The sequence below is a fragment of the Struthio camelus genome, chromosome 1, assembly GCF_040807025.1.
Source record: "Struthio camelus isolate bStrCam1 chromosome 1, bStrCam1.hap1, whole genome shotgun sequence".
Taxonomy (NCBI): domain Eukaryota; kingdom Metazoa; phylum Chordata; class Aves; order Struthioniformes; family Struthionidae; genus Struthio; species Struthio camelus.
The window spans coordinates 31,557,758-31,584,225 of NC_090942.1; the positions used below are offsets into that span (position 1 = coordinate 31,557,758).

Genomic DNA, 26,468 nt, shown 5'->3' on the forward strand with positions numbered 1-26,468 from the left:
GTTTCCCCTCTCTGGTCCTGAATTCAGAAATCTGTTCATCTTCCTTTGATGATTTCACAGCAAATTACAGGAATGAAAAAAAACCCAACCCAACTCAAAACAAACAAAAACAAGCACAATGAATCCTGTCTAATCTGATCCCTAAACAAGGAGAACAGATTTTTAGTACTATTATCTTTAATCTGTATTTCTGTCCACACACAGAGATAAACACGCTTTTAAGGCGAAATGTGTCCTGACTGAGCTGATGGCTTATGTCCACGTAAGTCTCATAATTAGAGCTGAAGTGGGGCTCAGTTCATAGAATTTATAATGTTCCCCAGAAGACACACAAATTTTCATCTGAGCTCTAATCATATTATAATCTCTATGCATTCTGTGAAACTATGTTTCATGACACAAAATAAGTAGATGTTCTTGCCTCACCTTTCAACCAAGATACATAATGAAGGTTCCTTCTCTTTATCCTAATCGCACAAAACATTCAGGATACCTGTAATAATGACTTACTATAAATAAGTATGTCTATATTTTGACATAACTTGACTAGTATTCATGGAAGGTATGTTATCTGATGATCTTTCCAGGCTTGTGACTCACTCAGTGTTTGCAAATTTGATTCACAACGGATGCAGCATTCTTTATTGCAAATAAAATGTTGCTGTATGCTAAAAGTTTGCAGTTCCACATCTAATGTTTCAGAGCTTGTTTTAGCCTCTGTTCTCAACTCCTTGTGTTAAGATCTCAGGCACAGGGAAAGAAAGTAATATGACTTCTTAACGCAGAGTCCCTCCTGTTTACGAGACACAGTTTGCGTCATTTCTTAGCTGGTATAAAATATGTATAATTTAAGCAAATTCAGTGGAGTTACTTTGCATTTACAGCAGTGCAACTTGGAACAGTAAAAACTCGAATCTGAACAGATCTGTTGAATGTTTGGAATACCAGTGAATACATACAATATATCACATGCAACATATTCAAAGGGATACAGGTATAAAACTGACACCTGCGGTCTGCAGTCATCCAAAGTCTTCAAATGCGAGAACCAAAAGGATGAGGCCTGACCTCACCCTCTTCGTTGCTACTGAGAAGTTTGTATGAACATGTGTCTTTGCATTTAGCGTTCCCTAGCTTTGCAAGCAGCTGTTTATAGGCATGCCTATATTAGAACTGTGCTAAGTAGCCAAGCGTTTAGCTCACATGCAAGACTGCAAAGAGTCAGCCTGATCAGAGTTCTCATGGCCTTCCTCCCAGATGGAGGAACACAAACAAAATATGACCAGAAGAGGCAGCACCTCCTCTTTTACCCCATAGTGCCATGGCTGAGCACTCAGCTGGTACGTGGCTGACCCAAAGGTAGTTTTTAGGTTAATTTCCTTTGATCGCTGTGAGGAAATGTGACTCCACAGCATGGGGCAAGCATGTGGTACACTGGCAGTCCCTTCCCAAATGAACTTTTAGATTAAATATTAGCTGATAGCCTAGAACCCAGATTCTTTACTCAAATCCGGGCAAATGTCAAAACTACTACATTTCAGAGGTGTGCCTGTTCCTACTTGTCTAGTGAATAGTTAGTTGCTGTATGTGTAGCGTACGTATGCTAGTTGGTCTCCACTAGAAAACACCCTGTAGCACTCTTTAGACTACAGCTTCTCCAGCACCTGAAAGTGTCTCCTGAACAGGCTACCAGGCCAAGGGGATGATGGATACTCTTATTTCTCCTGGTAAAACTCCCATTTTGGGTGACATAATCAGGAATTTACTTAGAAAAACACAGCATGATGCTGTTCATGCACTTCTGTGGGGAGGCAGGAGCCTGGAGTTCGCTCCTGCCTCCAGATTGTTTGGTTAATTTTCATTTAATAGCCATCTGCTGAAACAGAGTCAGAGGGCAGCTCTCTCAACTGCTTAGCTTGCTGTATAAATACTTTGGTAATTAAGATACTGTATAGATCACCAGCAGGTCAACAGTACAACACACGCTCGAGTTCTTCTAAAGAACTAATGCAGATGTCTGTCCTCAGTGAAGGATTTGGGACAGTACTCGGGACACTTCCCCCTGAGTACACTCAGGTATGCAAGCTCTTAGCAATGGTGGAGTTTTAAACATAGCTCTCCCTGCAGTTTTGTCATCGCCTAACCAAACTAGGTAGCTGCTTCTTGCCACCCTGAGGAGCCAGCTGCCCCTATGTACTACAGAAGTAGCTTGTGCGCTTCACTTAGGGAGATGTATTCCAGTGGGTGGGAAGGAGAAGGAGAAAGGCAGAAGCATAAAAGTTAGGTACTTACGTCCTGCATTAGAGCTGTATTAATTATGGACTAACAGTATATTAGAACGTTTGTTTCCCTGAGAGCAATATAAATTCTTTTACAGACTAGTTCACCGAGTTTACCTGGCCATAATTGAAAGCCTTGTCACAGAACTTTCTAAGAAGTTTATCAGCAGACATTATATTCAATAGTAAACTTTTGATCTTCAAGTTCCCAATTATTCCTTGCTAAGCCTTGAAAGTTTCACTGTGTAGCGGCTTGTCTGAGAAGAGCTGTCAGAGTGAAAATTAGTTTGGTAAAGTGAGCTAACCTGTGAACATACAAATACAAGCAAATTAAAAATGTGACCTGTCAATACTATCATTGTGGTCCATTTTAATGAAAGACCTGAAAACCTGCAATGTAATGTCTTCAATTGTCCACGAAAGAGGAAATAGGCATATCTAATTAAAGCCTGGGTAAAGCTTTAGAATTTTTTCCACTGATGTTCCCAACTTCTACCCTAAATATCGTTATTTTAACCGTGATTAGCTCCTTGTAAGCTTTAGCTTCAGCAGCCTATGCAGTAATGTAAGGACTAAAGCTACAACATCTACTTGAAAAAGTAATTATTTTGGAAAGTATTTAAAAATGGTTGAGTATGCAATGAAAATCAGAGCCCCTTCTCAGTACTGAAAGAAAAATCTTGCATCCTGTCTCAAGTGATTTTTAAGCTGAAATGAAATTTGGTGTAGTATTTGACCTGGCTGTATTACATTTGACTAATTGATGCGCCCTTGGAAACTGCATGCAGAGTGGATTACTCGTGAGTTTATGGAAGAATGAAGTTCAGTATGCAGACATGGCCAGCAGCTAGAAAGTGGAAAGTGAGCCAAAGCCTTAATTCCGTCACGTTGTCTTTGCCTCTTACTGCCGTCTAGCAAGGTTAGGGGTGGCACAGAGGAGTTAGTTTGTTTATCTGTTCAGTGTACTCATTCCATGCCTAATGGATGGACCAAGGTGTACTGAGTAGACAAAGACAGTTAGAGATGAATATCTAGATTATTTACCTCCAGGATTTTCTCTGTAATACATATAAAAATACACTGAGGGAGCAGACAGCAAGAAGAGACCAAAACCCACTCATTCAACAACACGAGCCATATAACCATCATCATCCCTGGCATCCCTATCTAAATTCACAATAACTTACAAAATGCATGTTTTGCAAAAATGGCCCCTTAAGGGCTCAAAACTGCTTTCCAAAGAACAGATGACAAGCAGAAGAGGTATAAATCAAAGATATAAAAAAATTCAGACGTGCCTCCTACAAAGTACCGTAGGATGACTTTGACAGGATTAGGTAGTTTAGTGCCCAAACTGTATGCCAGCCTGATTGGGGTTTGGAAACTAAACGTTAGTTGTGTCTGCATTCCTTGAGCGCCTTGATCTAGCAGGCAATCGTAGAGTATGCACTAAGCACTGTGAATGAATTAGGAGCTGTACAAATTGCAGGAGTAAGTCGTCATTTTCTTTTACAATCCAGCAACAGCAGCAGAAGTCGGTGTCTCCTCTTCTGTATATGGGGCCAGACAGGCTGTTCAGTTTGGGATGTAGGGATCAGTCCTGGGAACTCCAGGGCTCCAGAGATTGAAACTGAAAGGTGAGAAGGAAACTGGGATCAAGCTCTTCTGCTTCCTAGCAGGGTTCTCTGTGTGGTGCTTGTATACTCTACTGCTTTTTTAATACGAGTGGTCCTATTTACATCTTTTGAGAAACCTGATCCTGTGGAGTACGTGTAAAACATGCTCTGATAATTGGTATCAGTTTTGGCTGAGACTTAAAGATTGCTCTGCTCAGTACTTGGGTTTAGATATGCGCAACCATAGTTTTACGCTTGCAGGGAAGCAGGATTTTACAGACAACTTGCATGTTAAATGAGGAACCATCTACAGCATTATACAACAGCTGAGCTTGCAGGGTTTGGACCACAACTCTGGATTTGTCTCAGTTCTACATCTAATGCCTTAGTCCTTCATTGGCTCTAACTTCATGTGTTTGGAAAGGTTTTTTCCTAATGGGGAGGGGGGCTAGAAATGTAGTTCTAAAAGACTGCAGTAGTTGGTCTTTGAAGATTTTAGATTCAGAAGGGGTTGATCTAATTTTAAAACATTTTCTAACTTACTCCAAGTTGTACAATTACCTGTAAAAATTGTTCAGCAAACAGGACGTGCTCAGAACATGGTGACCTGACAACCTGTAATAAGGCCTCAAAAATACATACCAAAGAAGGAGGTAAAGGTAGATGCCAATTGCTTTTGACAGTGACACCCACAGTTCTCATGTAACATTGTGTCATGTACTTGTTTTAAATATATTAGTAAAGATTGTATTATGTTTTCTAAATTAAAGTCAATGGAAAAAAAAATAGAGTCCCATGTTGCATTAGTAAAGAAAACCTTTTAAGTGTGATTTGATATCACCGCTGCCAGTGCCACATTGCTGACTAGGAACTAATTACAGCTGCCCCTCCAGCCTTGTGTTTGCTTGCAAGAACATTTTGATTAACTGGCATTGTGCTATTGTGAATGTGTATGGAAGGTAATTGTTTCACACTTGCAGAAAACAATGATATCACATATGCCACTGCTTACAAAGGTGGTGGTGGGGGTGAGTTTGAAACAAAAGAGAGAAAAACTGTTGCCATCCTCTTTAAAGTGCTGCACTCAGGGTATGTGTCCATTCAGTAATTGCATAGGAGTTTAGCCGCAGTAGGATTTTGCAATTACACAGCTTAATTGTTCCTGGCTATTATAAAAGGCTCTTGTTTCTGCCATTTGTCTTTCATATTCACCCACACTCTCTATTATATTATCCCCCATTTGTCCCCTACCAATTCCTCCAGCCTCCTATTTGCCATTTCAATACACTTAGCCATTCATGCTTCATTTTAATTTCCCTATACCTCCGCTGTTCAGTGTTTCTGTCTCAGTAGCTCTCTGCCTGCTCCCACACTTCCATTTCAGCTCCCACTCCCTCATTTAAAACTGCTCATGCTGATTGTACTTAACGTAGTATAATTAGAGGGTAGTGTTTTTCAGAAGGGAAAAAAATATGTCACTTTTGATAGACCAGAATGGAAAAATTGACAGGCTATTACATTTCATGAACGTACTTTAAGGTCCTGAAGATGAGGCAAACAATGGCTGTCCACTTAAGGGGGTTTTTTTTGGCTTGGTACAGACCATTTTTGTGTTTGCTTGAGGAACATCCTGAGGCCATTATGACCTGCAAATTTGTCTGTAAAAAGCAAACAAAAAGCAAAGAAAGGGTTGGGGGTGGGGGAGGAAGCTGCAGAGACAGACTAGTATTGAGGGAAAGATTTCACTTTGGCTTCCTCAGTATAATTAGTTTAAAAATTAATTTTATAAAAATGTAATCATATATAACTATTTATATCTGCAAACAATATAAATACTTATTTATTACCTTTTTATGACAGTGGCTGCCTCTCCACCACCTCTGACACAATCTTGAGGCTAAGTCTCCCGACCAGCTGCCGCTGCCGAGCTCTCGGAGCCCCTCCCGTGGCGCTCTGACTGCCAGCTGCAACACCAAGCTTGGAAACCTGGAAGGACTCAGCTTTGTAGGGTATCTGTCTCCTTACTATGCAGTGAGATAGTTCAAACTTCAGAGTCTGCTTGAATTTGCTAATACAGCTCCCACATGTCTGTGCAACTTGACTTGTGCTGCCATATGCTCTCATCATCCTTGGATTAGCCAGCATGACAGCATTCCTCATAAACTGTGGCAGAAACAATGTGTAGGGTGCCTCATTTTTAACTTCATAGTGGTCCTATGTCGAGTCTGTTATAAGAGCCATAAGGAGTGTAACCTACGGCTCCACCTGATCCTGGCAGAAAGCTTAATCCTTCCTCTCCATATACAGTGTCATACGTGAGGCATCATAATTTTGCTAAGGCCTTCTTCCAAATCTAGCATCTTTATAAGGAAATCACTGCCTAGATGGCCCAGGATGTTCACAGGCAGACTAGAAACTTCTTCTGCATTAAAGGAAAAGAAGTTAAAGATGCCTGTGCCTCTACCACCTGTCATGATGGTAGAGACACTCGTGCTTGCAGATCAGATTTTCCAAGAAGTTTTTGGAAATGAGGCAATGTAATATGACTTTGTTATGCTCGTGTTGCCTGTGGTGGTGGGTGATAAAATGCCTTCATTTCCTAGGAGGAAATAATAGAGAGGGAAAGGAGGACATCTGGTCTTTGGACCTTGAGGGTATCATCCATGAAGCTGGCTCTGAAACTTCTGGCACGGCCACATGTTTGTGGACCGCCTCTTAGCCAAAGCATATCACCACCACTGGCCAGCCTCTTCTACCAAACTTGGGGCTGCCCTTTCTCCAGAGCCGCAACAGCCTCAGATTCCCTGGCTGATGGAGGAGGAGGACGTGGACTTCCTAGATGATCTGCTCCAGGTATTGGCACAGAAGCTATCAGAGAAAACAGAAGCAGAGCACTGGTGAGTCTATTTTTGGATCATTTCAGTTTGAGGGAAGGCTGGGAGGGTTTCTGTGATGTATTTCTAGCGGGGCTAACGTAACTGGCTCCAAAGCACTTGCCACATAAGGGAAGTCAAAAATACGCCATCTTTCCAACCTTATATTAGTACCTTTACCAACCTTAGTGGGCATAGATATCACATGGCCTTCAACACTATACTAGCAACTTATACATAGCAGCTAGACCTTGCAAACATACCATATGCACCCAGCAACGGCCTGCCATGAGCCTTCATCCAAACCAAATACATAAGCTACTTCAGCTTTGTACCACGCTTTCTGCACAGGATCATCTACACCAAAGAATGACTGCAGCTTGCATAAGGCTGTCCCCTACTTTCACCCCAAATACACAAGACTCAAAACTTTTACAGCTGTTTGATTTGCTGTCCTTCATGATTTATATGAGCTGTACTCCACCCTAGCAAGGGGGTCAATCCTTTCAAGCCACAGTTACTTATGTAACAACCCAGGTATCTGCTCTTGCTCGGTTCTCTATGCAGAGCCCATAATTTGGAAGCGAATCATCTCAAAATAGTAACCTTGCTGGGCTGGCCTGGAGGAAATATCTTTAATACCGTCCAATATTATAACAGCTGTTTCCGCCTTTCAAAGGCAGCTGCTCCGGTGGTAAACAGTCAGGTGGTGAAGTGAAAGACCTGTGGGTCAAGCGGCCAACAAGCCAAATTCTGCATGAGGAAGGGACACTAGGTTCTCCTTCTGGTTTTGAAAATATTTTCTAGGTAGTGGCTCTGAAGACTTTAGGCTGTCCTCTTCCATTGTCAGTATTTTTGCTTGTTTATTAGCTTGCTTATCACAGTGAGGCACGTATAACTGGAGAACTGTTTAGTGTGGACTATTTTAGGGCTTACTACTTGCCAGCAGCCCTTTGTGTGAACCCAGTGCAATTTTCTGGCATTCCAGAAAAGGGATTTTTTTTTTTTTTAATTCAATAGTAGTGTAAATATTTTTTTACACTTTGCAAAGTATATCTTTTCTCTGGACATGATTGTCTTCGGGTAGGTTCTTAGTCCTGTCATTCCCTTTCCTATTAACAAACCCTGAGAGGTTCAAGTATTGCCTGCTTGGGTTACATCCAGGGTGTGAAGACATGGGCCAGTGATATCTGTTCAACCTGTAGTAAGCTGACAACCTTCCTAAGATAAAAAGGCCTCCTCAAGACACATTCCTGCAGTGCAGAGCTAAAAATACGGCTAGTTATCCTCACGCTAGACATGCCAATACTGGTTGCATATTAAAGAGCGCCTGCTCATCTCAAGAGATAAATGCTAGCAGGCTGAAACCAGGTAAACCAGTGTTTTGAGACTGTGGCCAGCACTCCCAGAGCAGGCATGAGCAGTCTCAGCAGGCATGAAATGCCACAGCGATCAGTAAAACCTCCAGTGCTGACTGTAATAACCATTAGAGTAAATACAGGGAAAGAACGTGTGTTCTGCCTAAACCTCTAAGCTGGCTGGGCATGCCGTGTCATCTTGATCATAGTGATGGTTTGGGGCACAAACTAGCTAGTATATGGTCTTACAGCCCTTCATGAATATTACAGAAATTGCAGAAGCCACTTTCTTTAAAGCAGCTATGCTGCACATGTATACGAATCTGAAACAGCCACATTCCAGACAGCAGGTTGTAGCTGTGTCTTTCCATCATTTGTACAAGTGCCAGGTTCTGTCGTTAACCATGAAGTAGCTTACTAGCGGGTTATCTCTCACCTGAAGGTTGGTATGGATATTAGTGATACATATGCCAAACTGCTGAGATTCAGCAGGCATGTGCTTGCTTAGGTAGCCTCACCGAATTTACAGGGTTCTGCCTGTACCACTGTGGCTTGCTGAGGTCTATGGCTGGTATTGGCAGGGGAAGAATAGCTTCTAAAATGACCCTGGTGTCTGTCTGATTCCCCCGTTCTGGCTATTAATGAAGCTCTCAGAGCTCTGCCTTGTCTTGCCCGAGTCCCAGAGGATCAGTCTTTTACACCATGGTGCTGTAGGGACAGCAGTGTATGCTGAAGGCTGGCAGTAGGCACAGTCTCTTACGAAGGGCTACATGGGGGATCTTGAGTTTGAATGTAAAGAATGTCCTTTCTTTCAGGGCAAAGCATGTATTTAACATTTGAGGAAAAGATGACAGCAAAAATGATGCAGCCTTAAACAAAAAATAATGATAATGCTTTCTGAAGGACTGAACCAGCCATACAGGTCTAAGAAAGACTGAAAGCATTTTTTTCAATTGGGTCAAAGGGCCTGTGAGATTCAGTGACTACAAAGAAATATCACCAGAATACATCTTATGACAGACAAACAGCCTGTGGGAGAGAGACCTGAAGACAATCTGGATGCAGACTATGTTGCAAACCATGTTGCTCTACTAAACCACACAGAACCACTCTTACAAGTTGAACGAGGACTAGAAGCAAGTAAAGTACATGCATAAAAATAGGGGACATTTTTAGGGTGCGTGCTATTTGTAACGCTTGCTAGGAACAACGCTATAATAATGCTGACTAGAAACACTTACGGACAGACAAAGGCCTTTCTAGATTATAGCACTGATTCAGAACCATGAGACCACAGTTTCTGAGGTGATGAAACTGTCTTAAAATGTCTCTCTCCTTACCTCTTGGTGGAAGGTGAGTACCCTCTCCCTATACAATTATTATTCTCTCTGGGTGAAAAGGAATAGGTAGGGGAAAGACTGAGCAATGAACAACAGAAAATTCTTAAACCTTCTTGGTCTTCAATACTAGCATGTTTTTAAATAGCAAATTGAGAGTGGTCAGAGCTGCTGTTCAGACAAACGCAGGTGCTTCCTTAACTTGGTATTTGAGTTAGCGGCAGAAGTGCTGTCTTCATGTTTTAACACCTATTATGTTTTGATTTAGGCTCCCCTGGATACTAATTTTTAATGGAATTTGAGAAATTGCAAATGGCTTCAAAAATCACTTTTTAATCTGATGAAACAAGCAAGGAATGATACAAAGGGTAAAAAAGCCTCAACATCCTGCTCTCATCTAAGAATATATTGTAAATAAAGAAAACAAATCAATGGCGAGTTCACACTTCATGAACCGCCTAACAACTTGCAACCACTTAATTACACACCTTTAAAATGCATGTACAGGAGAAATGATTCAGAAATAAGCTTCTATAATGAGAAAGGACAGCACAGAAATACTGCTTCCACTCAGGGAAATTTAACCCCTTATATTTGACAGTGCTTGAAAGAATGTACTGTATATAGTAGCAAAATATTCATTAGCCAGTTTATATTAAGCATATAATTACCACCAATTTATAGAAATTGCACTTACATTTGTCTTTTGCTACTAAGGAATAATCTCCATTCCTCAGTTAAAAGGAAGATAAGGGTTTACTCATTACCCTTAAGAACTGAATGCTAAGTGTAATTATTTTTGATTAAATATATCAAAGGCTACAAAATGGTAAGTAATAGTAGGGCGGAGTTACTTTCATATTTCTGAATATTTAGGACCTGCATACCTATGTAGCTCACTAAATACAGTAGTGCCATTGCTATTAGCAGAACAAGGACTTCACACCAGCTCTGCAAAGCATCAGGACGTGTCAGGCTTTGTCTGAGCTTGTCCTGGCATGCCTGGAGCTCTGTTTTAGCTTGTTTACCTGCAACAGCAATTTTTCTAATGACCAGGTGGTTATGGTCTAATTTACTTGCTTGTGTGCAATTTTGTGCAGTTGTGTGATATAACCCCAATTTGTATACAGACTTTAGTAACAAGCTATTACTCAGAATGAAATATTTATGACCCTAATATTATAATACAGTGCAAAGCAGCCTCATGGCAGGAGGGGAGGCACAAGATGACATTGGAGACCCCAGGGCTATAAACAAGTCACCAATGGTCAGTCAAAAATATGCACACCTGGGAGCTAGGAAAAGCCAGTTTTAGGGGTAACAAAGAGCAAGTATTTAACACATGTAAGACACTCCATAGAGTAAATCCAGATGTCACATGGAGCTGCAGATCAGTTAAGAAAGAGGAGGGTGTACAATGTGATAGAAAACATTTAAAAATAGCCCCAAGTATACCCTGGAAAAAGGGAAAAAACTGTCAAAATCAACATCATGCTTCTCTCAGCAAAGAGGAGGAAGAAAAGCCTCAAAGGGCACAAAATGTCTCAAAAGCCATTTTTTGAACCCAGAGGCCAGTGGGGGCTTAGGGCCTAATAACGTAAGGTCTTAATAATGTTAGGGCCTAATAAGGTAATAAAAAAGAGATGTGTAATAATGAAATAATACTGAAGGTGCCATGACCACTTTTTCTAGCACATTAGCAGGTTTAGGATTTAGGTTTCTGATTTTATTGCCCTCTTTTGTGCCATACTATTCATTGCTGCCCTTGGGTCACAAGTCCTTCAGGCCATGGTTAGACGGCACATTTAGCAGCAATATCCATTTAAGCAACCACGCTTCTTGAACCTGAGCCTGCAATGCCCATGCCCTTTTTTGTGGCAACTTCTTTATGCCAAGGTCAGGGAGCCATTCTGCAAACGAGGTTAGTGAAACAGTCTGAGATAAAAACAAACACTCCTTTCAATTCAGCCCAGTTAATTTCAGTGGTCCAGTTTACAGCACTGCCCAAAAATCAATTCCATTAGCATAAACTGGGGAATACTGAGCTATGACAGGAGGGCAGGTACAACTAATTTTGGACAGAGGAATGCAAAAATGTTTTACAGGAAAGCTTAAGAAACAAAAGAACTATGGAAATGGAGACACAGTACAAGCGTAAAAATAAGCATAATAGGCTTTACATTCTTTCTGATTAACGAAAGATTAGTTTAAAGTGATAATTATCATATATACATACATACGTACATATACATATATATGCATATGAAGAGGCTAGGGATAGATGAGTGACTAACTGCTTATGATTAAAAAGGTCTTTTTACTGTTTTGGTTTGTCTGAAACATTTATCATCCCTAAGTCATTCTTTACCAGTTTGTAAAGACTTGGTTATATCACTCATACTAATTTACTTCTAATATTAGTCCCTAAGAGCACAAATTTTTGCTGTTGCCAGCAGAAGTGCAAGTGTTAGCAATGCATCATGACTGGGCTTCCTTCTGGTTGTAAGACTGAACTGCTTTTTATTAAATACCAGAAGTGGCTGAACACGTATCAATAAACATCCTAGGTGCATGGATATTATAAAGAAATATTCCCATAATTTCTAGGATTTTATGTTGGATATTGATAGATATACCTCTTCAGAACCACATAAATATTCAACACTATGCAAACATTCTTTGAACATCCATTGCTTTAATATATGGAAGAAAATAAACAGACCTTAAGTACCCTACAGATGGGCGTATTTGGAAATGTTTGGTACTTCATTTGAACTCCAAGGAGGTTTTCGGTAGCTCACGTGACTTTCTATGCTCTTAAAATGAAAAATGAAATTAAGCTAGTGGAAGCTGAATTTAGTATGTTTTCAGCATAAAATCATAAGCTTACTGCAGTCTGCTTAGATTCTTTCAAATGCATACTGTAGTACAAGACTTTTGTGGATTCGCAAGAACGTATTAATTCTACTCTTAACTGAAAAACAGTTGACGAGCTCCTTGAAAGGGTATACTTTCTCTTTATTTCAGCCACTGATGCATCAAAGCATGGAAATATCAAAATATTTTCAGTAGTTACTTGTTACTTCCGAATTGAAAGCGAAATAAACCATTCTCTGCTTCAAGGTAGCAAGGAAACTGCACTGGGGATATTTGAAAAAAAGCCCCAAAATAAAATGGCATGAAATTTGGTAATGCATCATTTGCAGCAGTAACTTTACTGTCAGCTTTGAGAGAGATCATTCTACATACAAAAAATAAAAAATTAGAATGGGTATTTCCTGCCAGTTGTTTAGCACTTACATCACATGCATATCACAGCGAAGTAAGCTGCAGATAAGTCACCATTTGATTTTAAGAGGTGCACATCAAAAGTCTTTAATCATTTTTATCTGCTGAAGAGTTTCAGAGGGAAATATTTCATATTGTCAGCTTTGAATGCATGAAAGCATTGAGGCACAGCCTCTTAAGACGCTTCTCTAATGTTGTAGCTGAGCGTATACTATAGTTTTCCAACTAATTTTTTGAACATTTTGTGAGGATTTCCCAGTTAAAATGTTTATGCTGAGGATGATGACAACGACCATGATGGAATCCAGTGGCTGAACACTATATATTCTTGCACAATGTGCTGAACGACATTATTTCAGCACAACGTGCTGAAAGCTTAAAGTGAGCACACAGCTCAAATGTGCTAATGTTTAAGAAATAAAGCATTGAGTAGAGGGTATTGGCAACAAAAAGTTAGTAAGAATTATGTGTTTGGAAATGTAATGCTTATCATGTCAAGGGAAAACAAAAAAATAAAATGAGCTAACAATCACAACATTAGCTAACAAATATGTGACATCTTGTTGTTATTTCAGCTAATAAAATCACATTGAAGCTAATTCTACTTTTTGTGAAAAACATTGGTTTCTGAGAAAATTACAAGCATTACCGAAAGGTTCAGATTTGACAAGAGGCTGGACGTATCTTGTTTGGAATACTGTGTAACAAGAAGTTTATAGAGCATGTATATGTATTTCAAGAGTCTTGCATTAGGAAGTGGTCTTGGAGTCTGTCAAGTCCATTTCACTAATAAATATTTCTAGGTTTACATATTGTTTTTTATGATATTTTAGGTTGATTCCTGTCTCAAAAACTATGGAAAGAATATTTTATCTGTGTAAAAAGACACAGTCAGACTACAGGTACCAGCTATACATTCAAAGTTGACCTTTAGAGTCAAGATAATTATCATTATAAACATAAATAATTGTACACTCTGAATTTAAAAAACGATTTTTAAAATAAGACTACAAATACTGACCACACTGAGTCAGACTACAAGCGTCATCTTACAGCTCACACTGTTTCTGACAGTGGCCTGACTACTAGTAGTAGTTTCCCAGCATCCCCCTTAGAGACTTCCTGAGCCAGATGTACATACTAACCCGTAATGGATTTCTCCTCCACGAACTTGCCCATCTTCTTATGAAGGTATGTGAACTGCCTGGAACAACCTCCTGCTTCACACTCTACTGGCACCTGCATTTGTTATTGTAGCGCTTAAAGCACACAGATGATACTCTAAAATTCTGCAGCGTGAAATCACAAACCCTAATATATCCATTTGCATAAGACAGAAAATAAAAAATCTGCATTCTTTAATACACGTAGGATTGGAATTATAATGAATCCAGTTCTGATTAACAACATCTGGAACACTAGCCATCAGTCATCAGTAGCCATCAGTCTGCATGAAACTAGATATGCACTAGGAGACTGATAAGCTGAACAAAAACCCTTCGTTTTTCAGGTGGGTTATAACATATGCAATTTACACAACAGGTTTGTACTGAAAGATTAATGTGTAATATTGGAATTTTCAAGTAATATTCATATAAGTTTACCTTTATCTGAATGCCACACAATAGCTGCAATGGTGGAGTCACTGTGTGTATTCAGATATTAATCTCAATCACTGATGGAAATTAGGACTGCAGCTATCCAACAACAGTTTGTTCAAGTATCTTAAATAAAATAGCAGTTGAAGAGACTTGAGATTGAAGATTAGATCATGCACATTATATGTTATAATATATGGACCCAAGGAGTTTCCAATATCATCTAAATTATACAAAAGCAACTCCTATTACTGTTTTTTTGAAGGAAATATATAAACGGAAGTTACAAAGTAGGATTTATATCCCCACACATCTTTCATTAGACTTTCAGTCCTGTCATGAAGGAGATATATGGTCTTGGCTGATGCCATGTCTTATGCGGTTGTTCTTCCACTTAGTAAGTTATAAAAGGCACAATAATGCTTGAAAAATGAGGGCTTTTGTACTCCTGATATATTTCATCCTTGATGTTTTAAGCACACTGCCTACTGATAAACATAAAAATAGTACAGGTTTTAAAGTTCCTTACGTTTAGCCACATTGTGAGAGGAAAAGCTGAATGGACTTTTTGATTTATGATGATTTCCATCAATGGTTGTAAGTCACATTCTAGTTATCAGTATAGAGAAATCTGGTGTTGGACAAGTCAACTGGCACTCTTCTAGTTCACAGACTCTCTTTTTTTTTTCCTTCAGACACCCGTGAATTTCTTTTTATGGCATCCTCATAAAAGACATCAGGTTTTGAGTAACTACTTTGATGATTTTTGTTAAATTTCACATTTAATAACATGTTTGAGAGTAAAAAGCTCTATAGAAAAGCAATTTTAAAAACTATCTACAAGAGACACTTTATATAGAAATATAATCAAAATAGATAAATATAAGCTAAAAATATATGGGAGGGGGGAAATTGCAGCAAGCAGCCAAGTGACTGCCTTTCCCTCCTGCCTCAGGAAGCAGCAAGACATGAAAACCCTTAGCATTTCTGCTGCTGCAGTCATCTTTCACAGGCCTAAACTTCATGTTAGGGCTGGAACCATTGCAACCATCTTAGCTCTTAAAACTGTGAGGAACAGGTCAACTTCTGAAGATGAAAGAATGAGAAAGCAAAGTTCCCAGTTCATTACACCAACAGAAAATGGCTACTGTAATAGTGAACAGAGAGAAGACATTTTGAGAAATGAGGAAGGAGGTAGGCCAGATGCAGATGTCCTCTCCTTTTCATCAGAAAAAACATTTTCATGTATCATGCCTCTCTCTCTCTCTCTCTCTCTCCCCCCTTGCCTTTCTTCCTTGTCTCTGGACAGATGAATCATAATGGAAATTTAAAGTAATACTTAGAAAAACTTTGCTTGCTGTTATACCGACCCAATAACCCAATACACTATACCTCCATGGTAACTCATAGGAGGGGTTTCTTCTTAAATTATCTATTCGAGAGAGTACATTAAAACACCTACTATGCTGGCAGTCAGGTGCTCCTCCCATCAAAATTACATTGGGGGGTACATAAGGAAGAGAACACCATGAGAAGTCAGAAGTTAGCTGGGGAAAAAAAAAGCAGAATCGTGTATATTTTTCCCTTTTAAATTAATATATGGATTTTTTTTTTAACATTAAAGATAATGAACAACAAGGAAAATCTTGTTCATTCAGATCACATACATACAGAACGAATGGGCATATGCTACCAAGTGCCGAATCTAAAGGAAAATAGTCTGTACTAACTGCCTTACAAAATGTAGATTTCCTGATATATCAATACTACCTGTGTTTAGTGAAGGTTTCTGTCTTTCATAATTAATGCTGACTATTTCAAAGTATACTGAAACACCTAGTATCTTCACTTCTGGAAGAGTTGCAGTTTCGCTTAGTAAAATGGTAGTAAAACAGTGAATGTGCTTAACTTCTACAGAAAATGGTTTAAGAAGCCTAGGTTAATCTCTTTAAATAGATAGCATTTTCATCCACTGCTCTTTGCTCCTTACTAATTTTTACTTGCTCCGGGGAGGTCTCCTCCACTGGCTGCAGTCAGTGTCCTTGGGTGTCCTTGCCCTGGCGTGGGTCCTCCATAGGCTGCAGTCCCTCAGAGGTAGCTTTGCCAACAAGGAGCACGTCCTCCAAGAGGGGGCCTTAAGCCACGTTCCCAACAACATCTCCTTACACACATCATTTCAGTTTCTTCCTCCCCTCACCAGAGGCTGCGGCTCTTTCTTAAGTATTTTTGAGCAAAGGCTGCACATGTGCGCCTGTGGCTGGTTGAAGTTTTGGCATGCGATGGGTTACTCCCACTGTTTCCAGAGCTGGCTGGACCTGGCCGTGACCAGCCTCTTCCTACACAAGCTTACCCCTGCAGCCCACCGCTACAAAGCCCTGCAATTTATGGCCAATACAGTAAACTACAATTACAAGATACTCTGCTATATTACAAAGGAGGAACTATGTATTTCTCAGGTATTTTACAATTAGGATGCTTGCAAATTTATTACAAAATAATTCTGAAAATAATGTATTCGTTGCATTTATTTTTGGAGGTTTGCCTGCATTAACCTTTCTTCACACACAACTTGGATGTCTTGGAATGCGAAACAACGTGATGTGAGGGAATGGAGGTGTTACAAAGCCTGTGCAATCTTTCTGCCCTGATTCAGAAAGCAACAACACATTTCCGTACTTTATGCAAAGTAGAATGACACTGTAATTCATATTGCAGTGGAGAATGTGATGTGATGCGATCAGCAGACAACTTCTTTCTCTTCTCCTTTCTGTCTTCCTAGGGAGAAACAAGCCATTCCTTTGAAAACTGACTTGCAGATTTGAGACAGTTTGAAGAAGCGTGGTTGGCAGTTCTTCTTTTTGTCAATATGCAAGGTCACAACTAAAAATCTGTTTTAAGTATTTACAATGCGGGTTTACATAAATACAGCACCAGTTGCTTGTCATGTACGTGTATAACAACTCTTATCTCTATAAACTATACTGGAAAGCAGCTACAGCTTGTTGCCGTAGTGGAAGGCCTTAAGAGTGACACTTAACCAAAGCCAGCAGCCCATAGCATTTCCCTATAGATATCCTACGGTTGTAGAAAGGAAATGTGTCTAGACAGCAGAGGAATTAGTCACTGCCTCCTTTGGCAAAGTATGACTAAGTCTATATGGTTATATGACCTGACCTTTTAATCCCCAGGTCATTTGCTGAACGCCTACTAAACATGCTTTTTAGCCAGTCACATCTGATATACTAGCAAATCCAAAATCTGCAGAAGACCTAGTCTACATGTTTGGGCCTCCCTCTCTCCATCCCCTGCATAAAGAACTCAGGTACCCCCCCAAACAATTCAATTCACCCAAATTATGTATCAATCTCCTCACTGACAGTATAAGCTATCAAGAAACGTTAAGCGTGTGCACTCACACTGGATCTAAGTTCACTTAACCTCCTTCTGAAGATTAGTACCTAATGGTGCAGGGAAGGAAAGTACACATATATACATTTGTCACCTTTTGTGCTTACTGGGAAGCAGGAGATTTGGAAAGTTACGCAGATCTCATGCAGCCTCCGAGAGGAGGAACTGACATCTGAGTAGACTCCCTTAAATGCTGGGCTATGCTGGATTCACAGTGTGATCACTATCCACCTTTCCTCTTGAAACAGAACCACCACGTATTAGGGACTGGAGCGAAAAAAAAAAAAAGCTTAGAAGTGTGATAGGGTAGTATGTAAGGCATCTGGCTGGGCCGGAAGGAAGAACTGCTATCCTACACACTGTCCTTAGGGTCTGCCTTGCATCTGGCTTCGGACAGGTAAGAAAAATCATGCTAGGAAAGCAGAGAGCAGAACCCCCGCTGCTATACACATGCGCTATAATGCTGTTAACAAGGTGAACCAAAGCGGATTAACCGAAGCGAACATACATCGTGAGATCTGGCAACTGCAAATGAGCTCTTGGTAAGGGCTGTTTGAGTTATCAGGATTTATGTAATAGTTAAATTTTAAGCACTGGCAAAGCAACTAATACTGGTATCACATAAAACCGATAAACGATGAAAAAATCTAACTTTATGAAACTTAGAAGCTTACAAGTTTAAAAAACACCTGAAAGAAGCCAGTGCCCACCTGGCTAAAACACTAAAGATACTGAAATACAAGGATGTGTAATCCGCTGCTCCCTGATTTATAAAGACAGAGCCTTGGCTGCCTATAATGTAACTCCTTAACTCACTGGTAACCTAACTACTCAGGATTAGTTGTTGCATATGCGACACAACATTAACCAACCGGGCCATACTAACTGCCCTAGTTTTGGGCTGGATGTGCCTAATCTAAAGGCTTAGTAAAGTCTCCTGGAGCCAAATATTTGTCGCACGCCCACCAGCAGCACCGAGAACCGCGCTGCAGCCTTAGGGCCCAGCCGCACTCTCCAGGCGCCAGCGCAGTGAGCTGCCGGGCCGGGCCGGGCCGGGCCCGCCACGCCGCTTGTGCCGGGGGCGCACAGGTGCGGCGGCGGCACCGCCGGCAGAGCCGTAGCAGCCCGCCGCCGCCGCCGCCATTCTGGGGGGGGAGGGACAGCACGCGCCCCAGCCCCGCCTCACCCGGCGGCTAACGGCTGAGGCGCTGCCCACGTGACCGCGACCTGCCTCTCCCCCCCCCCCCCCCCTTCCCTTCCCCCCCGGGCGGCGCGCGGCGGACGCGTTGCCGTCACGCGCCGCCTCCCCTCGCTCAACGTGGCAGCGCGCCGGGAAAGGGGTAAGCGGAGCAGTAGGCGGCTGGCGGGGGAGGAGGCGGAGTGGAGCGACGGAAGCCGGGAGGGATCAGCGCGCGGGAGAGTCAGGGCCGGGAACGCGCTGTGGGGGGCGGGGGGAAGGGGGAGCTGAGTCTCGCAGCGCAGGAGGGAGCAGGGGCCGGGCGTGAGGACAAGGGGCCGGGAGCGAGCCTGGACGGCGGGGCGGGACCGTCCGCGCTGCGCTGCCCGTGAGGGACAAGCGACAAAGAGCGCGGCTGTCCGCCCCTCCTTCACCTCCCCGCCCCCCAGCTCGCGCCCGGCCCCGCCCGCCGCGGAGCGCGCGGGCCGCCGTTGGCCGTTGGGCGGCCGCGGGGCGTTCCTCAGGAAAGGGTCGCCACTAGGACACGGCGGGTTTGGCGGGGGGTCGCCCCGCGGGTTGAGGAGCCTCTCGCAACGGCTCTGCGTGACGGCCCGCAGAAGTGTGGCGTAACGGCAGACACACTCCGGTAACGGAGCCGGAGGTGCCTGGCGGCGGGTGCCGCGTATGAGGGCGAGCCGCGGTCCCGCCGCGCAGCGGGTGGGGCCGCTCGAGTCCTGGAGCGGCCTCCGGCAGGGACGAATACGAGTCAGCAGCTGACGGCGGCCTTGCCTACCCGACCCACTCCTAAAGTCGCTCCCGAGTCCTGGTCTCTCTGCTGCTCAATTTGTTTAGGAGGTGTTAATTCCAAATAGGAGGAAATTGGGTTAAAAAGAAGGGAAGAAGCTAATAACTGTGAAGTAGTGCTCTTCTCCCTGTACTCTTAACTCCAGTGACGATCGTTAAGGGGAGGAACTTGTGGCCACGCCCTGCACGGTGCAAGTGAAGCAGCGTGAACAGCCTTTGCTTTTGTAGGAAGGAACAAAGACTTGAAAATGACTACAAGGTTTTGTTACCCAGTTCACTGCCACTTCGTTGGCAAGTGGGCTTTCTGCCATATACTGTTCTTGGGCCTATATTTAACATGCGGTCCTACTCTTCCAGCCAGACGCTTAAAGACATCCTTCATTAAATTTGTCTCGGGTATATTTGTCCACTTCATAGCAGCTCTCTAGTATGCTTCTAATTGAGTGATTTTTTCTGTTATCACATATCCCAGACATCTCAAAGAGGAATTATTATTTGGGGTTATGTTCAGTGACATCACCTATTACACTGCCTTGTTTTCCATGGCTAGTGCTTGTCCCTCAATAAGTTTATTTTCTGCATCTCTGTCTAAAGGGTGCAGTATTTCTTACAGATAGATTGAGCCAGTTCCTAGAAATACCTCTGTGGTATTCTTACCCTTTTTTAGGGAAAAATAATTTTCTTTGAAGTCAATGAAAAGCACAGCTAGAAACACCGCAGCTGAACATTATGTAGACTCTAACCTTGAATGTCTTTTAATTAGTTGATGCTCCATTATGTTTTCTTTCATATCAGATCCTTGCTCTTTCAGGGAGCTTATTGCATTAATTCAGTATATTGATACACTAAAAAATGAGAATGGTGATTTAGCGAAGCTGGTTCATATTTCTCCAGAGAACTTTCTTATACCAGTAGTGTTTTTTCTTTTCCTCCCAAAACAATATGTGCGTAAATGCATGCTTGTGCACTAGAATTAAAAAGCTTAGTGCTAAAGCTAGCCACGTGTTTTAGGAATTCAGAGTAAAGTTCTCTAGACTAAAATCCTATACAGAATGCACAGATAATGAACTTGGTACCTAAATATTTGCAAGGTTAAGTGGAGTTCATGTGCCTCAAAGATCAAGGCTGCTGTGCTTTTGTAGCATTGTTTGTAAGCTTTTGATAAATGTAGTATGGTATAAAATATACCTCAAAAAGAAGATAATAAAACTAATATTTTCCATGTTACTATAAAAAATGCAAATGAAACTAGTTGATTGTAAAAACATTGCAAATTAAGAAACTTGAGGCAATTCATTGCAAACTCAGTTAAAAAATGCTATGTGGGATAATTTACTAATTGAAAATTTTTTTTTCCCAGTAATTTACTGATTCTTCAGGCCCTCTTTTCTGGGAGTAGCTGTGGAGATATTTATGATCTCTCTGATACTTCTCTTTCTCCTAAGATTTTTAAGCACTCTTCTGCTGTTTCAGTACAATTGTACTGGAGATTTAGCCATGCTGGAGCCAGTTAATCTATACTTCAAGATTTGTCCCAGAGTGAATTAATAACATACTGAGTTTTTAATTTGGAGGTTTCTCCGTAGTAAATTTTAAGGAAGTAGCATTGTTCAGGTAGGAAAAAAATGACAACTCATTGTCCACAGGAGATGCTTGGAAGACAATCCTCAGGGATTTTTAGGTTAAATTAGCAAAATGATTGCACTAAGAAACTTCAACACTAGACTTATTTTTTCAGTATGCAGCTTTGAAACTGAATCCAGCAGATGCATTTCTTAAAAAATGTTGCAGTTTTAACTGCTGTGGTTGCCAGATTTGTAGTAGTCTTTCATTTCTTTTACTTTAACAGCTATAAACTCTTCTGTACAGTGTTTATTTGATGGCTGCAAGAAATTTACTCCTCAAGTTGTTGGGAAATGACTATATACAGTGTATAGTAGTGAGTGATATCCAGATCCTTAAGAAATTATTCTTAAGGATATTCTTAATATTTGAATAGTGCTGAACAATAATTTTAAGATTCAAATAGGTTTCACAGTTGAAATTCTGTGGCCAACTTTTATATATATTTATATCTCAACAGTGTGCCACAGATTCCAGCTATTTCTGGAATACTTTGATCTTACGGTTTGCTTTTAGTTCAAGAATGTATTTTCATTTAAAAAAACAGTAACGCTGTATTCAAAATGATCTGAACTATGTGATTATAAGATCTTTCTGGACCAATGATATTTAGTTGCAGTTCTAATTAGTGGCCAAAACCTACATTTTTCTATTGATACTATTTATAGAATTTTCTCAGTTGCTTTTCCTCACTGAAAACTTGACAAGAGCAAAAAAAATCCAAATTCCTGACTGTTAGAATTCTTTCTGTTGAAAAAATATTCTCATACTTGAAAATGACTCTTCTAAATTCTAGAGCCAAGTTCAGTTGAAAATGTGTATTTTAATGACCATATGGTATGAATTATAAAGATTAGATAAGCTGAAACCCAAAAATTGCAGTTACAATTTTAAAACCAGTATCAGTCATTGCAGAATGAGTATCTTTTGTTTTTTAGAAGTCTGGGGTTCTTTTGTTTATTTTTCAACTGAAATTATTTAGTCTTCTCCAAAAGTGTGAAATATGATTCTGTTCATCTATTAAGTGAAAAATAACAATTGATGTCATCTGACATGTACATTGCAAGCCTTGATATGCCGGAAAAAACATCTTAAATTGTATAAGTAGTACACTGCTCTCTTTATCAAAGGATAGTTAATATTTTAACTGATATTTTCCTGAGCTATTGTATGTAGTCTTAGATGGAAGGGGGAATGACCCCTTGGATACTCTGACCCTTGCTTTGTGACAGAGTTGTTAGTTTATTCCAGAAATTAACTAACTCGCAAATACTAAAGTAACAGCAACTTTTGCTTTTCTGATATGACTAGATTCTTGGATGCTTTTTCTTTTTATTTTTTCAGTGAACTTATTAATTATGTCTTCCTCAAAGGCTTACTTTTAGCTTACTTTTAGCTGTTTTGTGTATTCCTATATATGACAATTGAAATGAAATATATGTGATAATTGATGAACTTGTCACAAATGCCAGACTCGAAATCAATATGGTGGCAAATGGCTATTACTTTGATTATACTGGATGTGCTCTTAGGAAGTCCCACAGTGACCTCTAATGTTCAAGGATAAAACTTGACTTGTTAAAATAAAGTTATTTTTAAAGGCACAATTTTGTATATTGTTATGACTGAAGATGATGGTCTAATGTTTGTATGTCTAGTTTAATAATATGACATAGACAGTAGATAGTAACTGCTCCATGAGATATTTTTAAGTTTCATGGTATTATTATGTTTGGGAGTTGATTCTAATTCCCCCTTACTTAGGCAAGTATACACAAAGCCTTCTTTACAGTAGTCATGGGAGAACTAGCTATTTTTGGAAAGTACATGGCAAATGTCTTTCAAGTACTAAATATATTATCTCTTTTCCTTCTTTTGGAATTATTTATTCATACTGTAATACTACTGTCAGTTTTTATTCTCTACTTAGGTATTTAATATGTACTTACATACTTTAATCGTTTAAAATCTTGTTTCTCATATTTAAGTATTTTATTATTCTTTAAGCTAGAAGAAGCTTCCTGTTGTTATATACTAAACTTCTTTGTTCCTAATTGAAATGCATAATCTTTTAGAAAAAAATTTGTTTCTGAAGTTGAACTGGATGCTTTTATTCTCCTTATGGCACTTACTCAATGTGTTATATGAATCCTTAAGACTATATCTTTCTGATAAAACTGAACATTCACATTTTTTATTTGTTTTTGACTAAGTTTGGTCCTGACAAACCACAGCTAACTGAAGTGACTGTTTCATGGTACTTGACAGAATGCAGAGTGTTGACTAGATAAATGTACAAATGGATTAACAATCAAAGATTGTCCTCTTGTTCACTATAAATTTCATGTACAAATTCAATGCATTGAGAAGCAACACCTCATTTATACAGTCTACCTGAGGCCAAAACGCAACAGCAGCTGGTAGCTGTAAAGGCGCTTCAAACTAATTTATAAGATTAACTTATTTTGCATGTATTGAATCGCTAAGCTGAAAGGCAACACAGAACAATTAGGAGTAAGAAGATAAATACTTGTTATACTGTTCACCTATGTGTGTTCCAAAATTGAAGTAAATTAGTACTTTCCTTTAAGTAGGATATATATACGTGTGATACATGTGCATGATTATTATTAGACTGAACATACAGAAACATGAATAAAAATAGTAATTGTACCTTTTAGGTTAGAACAACTGGTACTCTGCCAGTTGCCTGTTGAAGACTACTCAAAGACATTACATCTAAACCTTAAATGCTCTAAAAAGATATAATCTGTAAAAAGTTTCTGATCATTATTCATATCTCAATACCTGGAGAAAAATGATCATTTAGCTGTTCACTTTCTGGGTTGCTTTCCTGAGGTAAAAACAAATCCTGAATAACTTTGTCAGAATTAAGAGGTGACTCATTACTCTCCGTTCTGAACTAATTATTATTTTATTTGCTGAGAGTAACCTTCATCTACAGTTAACATTTTCTTCTTCATTTAGCTCCTATTTCAAGAGTAAAAGATTTTGTTTGGAAGCATACAGTTGTCCATGAGAGTAGAATTCATGTCTTGATGCACAAAATTAGTTGGTAGGGATAAAGAATATAAATTGCCTTCAAGTAACAACAAACGCGTGGGCTGAGTCTTTGTATAGGAGATAGATCCTAGTGATGGGATGAATATTAGAAGAATCAGTTCATTAAACTGAATTTTTTCCCGTGACAGATTAGATTGGTGATTGTTAACGGTTTAAGCTTTTCTGATGTCATGTGGTTTGTAAGCTAAAAGGTCATTGTGTTCTTTTACTTTGTTTGTCTTTGGGAACTTACGTGTATGTTATTTCTCAGAGAGGATTATAAAACTTAATTTTTATTGTGTTGTTTTTCTGTATTAAGATATACTGGGAAAAAAGGCATATTTCGTGGTGTTGGGAAACTATTATATAGAAAGCTTAATTGTTTTAATTTGAATTGGGGGATAAGAAAGTGTCATACGATGGAGGTTTAGGCTAACACAGTCTTGATATTTTGTATTCAGAGTATGATTTTTGAAATAGGGAAAAGAGTAGGGGTGTCTGTTCAACTCCGTATCAGGACAAATTGACTCATCTAGTGAAACAGAACAGCAGGGCATTATAAAACATTTGTATATAGCAGTTGAAAACTCTGATTGGATTAAGACTTACTACTTCACAGTGTTAATATTATGTTTTCACAGCAAAATGGTTACCACAGAAGCAGAGCAATAGTAATGCGTGAGAGTATGTTTTAGGATGCTTCTACTGACAGGTGAAAACTTAGGTCTTTGGGTCGGAACACCTAACAGCCTGTGCACAGCTTTTGCTCTTGTTTCCAATCATGCCTTGACTTTTTTTTGCTGGGGCTGTTCGTCTCTGGCCACGTAACCTGAAGATAAGGTGAACTGTCTTTGCATTTGAAAAAAAATCAGCTAGAGCCTTTCCTGGCTCAGGATGGATTTTATTGTAGGTCCTGGGTCTTAAGTATCTTAACTGTGTAAAAAGTTGAACATCACTGTCTTCTTCAGTCTTGTTCTTGAAAGCTTAAAATGGACAAACAAGTTTAGTTCAGTAGCGTCAGTATGATAGAAGTCCTTAGAACCTAACCCACATCAGTGCTACAAACTGCTTAGAGGCCTTAAACAGAGATTTAAGTGCATTTTCTGCTCAATGTCTGTATGGCATTTGGTGTCAGGATGCAGTTAGGAGCTGAACTCCTCAAAACTGGGTATTTGGGTTTAGCTTCCTACATAGCCGTTAGGACCAATAGGGAAGTACCTTTTAAGCATCTGGTTTCTGCTGGGTAGGAAAGTAGCAAGAATTTAACTGTTCTGAACTTCTGTCTTGGCTGTCTAGATTTGTCTAATGGTAAAGTTATGTTTTGGATGCTAAACTGCATATTGTGAATGTCACCTTTAATTGTCTTCTGTAACTGTGGGTTACAGTTACCTAATCTTAATTAGTTATATGCTTATCACATTTTCTATAACTAGAATTCTACCAAATAGTAATACAGCAATCATTTCCGTGATTTATTGCATTCTGTACTCATAATACGGCAATATTCTTTAATGACCGTCATGCCTGTGTGCCAGGGAGACTCATGGTTATATGGATTGATATGATGTTGGAATACTGGGAGGAAAGCCTGTGTGTAGAGGATAAGCACGTTCATAGAAGAGAATTGTCACCATTGTGGGGGAAAAATACCAGAGTGGAGTCCTTTTTAATGAAGGATACATGAGAGCTCCTTTTGGAACCAGACAGTATTTTTAAATGAAAACTAACGTGGACTAGTCTGTTTTGATTTATATGTGGCAGTCATCACTATCATATCTGTGTGCATCAGCATGCACTTGGATAAATTTTTATGAATTAAGTGAGCATACTGTAAAGTCTGCACAGACACACCTACCTGTATGAAAAGTATTTTGAAAATTACTGAAGTATACAACTTAGATGGGAAATGAGGGTCAGGCTGCGCGGCAGTAGTTTGCTCTGACCTTGAAGTATCATGAAAGCTTGCGGAAAAGGCATATGTTAAAAAGACTACACAAATTCTCTTATTGAGCAGCATCCTAGTCATCGCAGTTATTAGACTAGA

General features: G+C 39.9%; 1 protein-coding gene across 2 annotated transcripts in view; it reads left to right on the forward strand.

The window, feature by feature from the left end:
- The first annotated feature begins 19,013 nt into the window (after positions 1-19,013).
- Positions 19,014-26,468, forward strand: part of IMMP2L (inner mitochondrial membrane peptidase subunit 2) — a 488,691-nt gene continuing 481,236 nt past the window's right edge. For both annotated transcript variants that reach the window (XR_011139303.1, XM_068933150.1), the window contains exon 1: positions 19,014-19,097. The gene's annotated coding sequence lies outside the window, so the exon portion shown is untranslated. The remainder of the gene's footprint in view (positions 19,098-26,468) is intronic.